Below are 2,753 nucleotides of genomic sequence, written 5' to 3' on the forward strand. Positions count from 1 at the left end.
TTTTATTGAAAAATCACTTTCAAATAGGACAAATTGATAAAACGTTGTTTTTAAAATGGGTTGATCAAAGCTTAATTCTTGTTCAGATTTATGTTGATGATATCATCTTTGGATCCACAAATCCAAAACTGTGTGATGACTTCAAAAATCTCATGAAATCTGAATTTGAAATGAGTAATATGGGTGAATTACAATACTTTTTGGGCTTGCAAGTTAAACAAACAAATCAAGGGACTTTTATACATCAAACAAAATATGTCAAAAATCTCCTTGATAAGTTTAAATTAACTGATTGCAAAGCAAGCCTAACACCCATGAGTAAAACTGATCCGTTAACACCAGATGAAACTGGTGAATACATAGATCAGACTCTATATAGATGTATGATAGGATCACTGATGTATCTTACTGCATCTAGGCCTGATATCATGCATGCTACTTGTGTATGTGCAAGATATCAAGCTTCACCCAGAGAATCTCATCTAATTGCTGTTAAAAGGATTCTTAGATATCTGAAAGGTTCACCATCCTTAGGAATCTGGTATCCTTGTAGCACAAATACCCAGCTAGTTGGTTTTGCAGATAGTGACTATGCAGGTTGCCAACTGACAAGGAAATCAACATCTGGAGGATGTCGGTTCTTTGGAGATGCCTTAGTGTCTTGGCAAAGTAAGAAGCAAACAACTGTTTCAAACTCAACTGCTGAAGCAGAATACATAGCTGCTGCAAGTTGTACTGCTCAATTACTTTGGCTGCAAAATCAGTTACTTGATTATGGGATCACAGCTTTGAAAACACCACTCAAATTGGATAGTGAAGCTGCTCTCAATATAATCAAGAATCCTGTTCAGAACTCCAAGACTAAGCACATAGAGATAAGACATCATTTTATCAGAGATTGCTATGAAAAAAGTTTGATCTCTATCTCTCATGTTAAATCTGAAGATCAATTAGCTGATGTGTTTACAAAAGCACTGGATTCAGCTACTTTTCAAAATTTGATCTCCAGACTTGGTATGTTAAAATTTGAGTAAAAGCATCCCAGCAGTTTACCAAACTACTGATGGATGATAAATTACTCATAAAATTTTCATATATCTAAAATATAAAAAAATATAATAAAAAAAATATATATTAATTTAAAATATATAATATTAAAATATTATTTCATATTATTTATTATTTCATTTTTTTTAATTTAAATAAAACATTTTTTTTAATTCTTTAACAACCGATCTTTGGTTAACTACTGCTGATATCAAACATCAGTAGTTACGATTTAAGCTATATCAGTAGTTTTGTCGTATATTACATCAGTTGTTTGATATATCAACAGCAGTTACGAATATTTTATATCCGTTATTTACCAAATGTATCCGTTGTTTCAATAAAACAGTGGTTATAACGGTAATATTTTATTACAGTTTATAACTAACTCTTTCTTCTTCGTGAAGATTTTCTGCAACTTGCTTAATCAACTTGATACATCCACTTGTAATTTCATTTCTCTATAAAGTTTACAATTGGCAAACTGATTTCGGCACATTCAATTAACCAAATCATCACCAAGTGTCAAAATCAGAACCCAAACACATCACTCTTCAATGGCTCACGTTAACCTTCAAATCAAAAACCCTCACAACCTACTTCCATATCTGACCAAAAACCCTTCTTACCCAGATTACGATTCAATCATTGACACTATTCTTGAATGTGATCTTTACAATCTTTTAACCCTAAACCCAGAGATTTATCCACAGACCCAAAATGATTTTTGGAAAAATGCCTCCATTATTTATAATGATAAGGAGCCTGTGGAAATTAAATCAAAGGTTGGTAATATTGAAGTTATTGTAACACCTGCTCTCATTTCTGAGTATTTTGAACTAAATGATATAAATGAAGCAGAAAAGTTTTCCAAAAATGATTTAAAATCAGATTTTCTTGAATGAAATTATCTTGGATCAACAGATAAAGCAACTTTGTACAAAGGAAATTTTCCACCAAACTTGAAATTTCTATTTCATACTTTGTTACAATGTTGCTCTGCCAAGGATTTGGTAAATAATGTTAAAAACAATGAAAAATTTTGTTTTTCAAAATCATTTTTCAAGGATTTGGTGAATAATGTTAAAAACATTAAAAATCCAAAAGGAAAACCATTTTTGATGTTTTCTAGATTCCTACAGGTATACCTTTACAAGGTTTTACCACCAAATGTTTTGGAATTAGGACCATCTGTTGCTAGTAAAAGTCTCAGTGTTGAGATTTTTGCTAGAATGCATACAGAGGTAACACCAGCTGCTGAAACAGCTAAGCCCACTGCTACAGATGATCAAGGTGCACAACCCAGCACTTTGAAACCAACATCAGGACCCAAAAAGACCACCAAATCAAAGACCAAACTCCGCAAACTCAAAAAGGTAACTCAGGAGGTTGAGATGCCTGAGGAGCCTGTAGAAACACAAACTCTACAAATTAAAACAACTGTTGATACTTCCTCTCAACAAGTTGCATCTCCTCCCAGCCAAACTCCTCAATTTTCCTCACAAAAGGAAATTGTTGTAAGCACAGGGGAACCACATCTTATGATGGAAGGGCTAGTCAGCACTCCATCATCAACAAGCTCCTCTCCCAGAGCTGATCACCCCTCACCACCCTCAGATCATCACATTCTCACAACAGAGGATCCCTTGGATTCTATAGTCCAAACTGTGACCTCACAATATGTTATTTTAAATAATTTTGTATTT

Source organism: Bidens hawaiensis, unplaced genomic scaffold, assembly GCF_021521415.1.
Source record: "Bidens hawaiensis isolate Kalapana, Puna unplaced genomic scaffold, B.hawaiensis_p1.1 tig00031760_1, whole genome shotgun sequence".
Classification (NCBI taxonomy): domain Eukaryota; kingdom Viridiplantae; phylum Streptophyta; class Magnoliopsida; order Asterales; family Asteraceae; genus Bidens; species Bidens hawaiensis.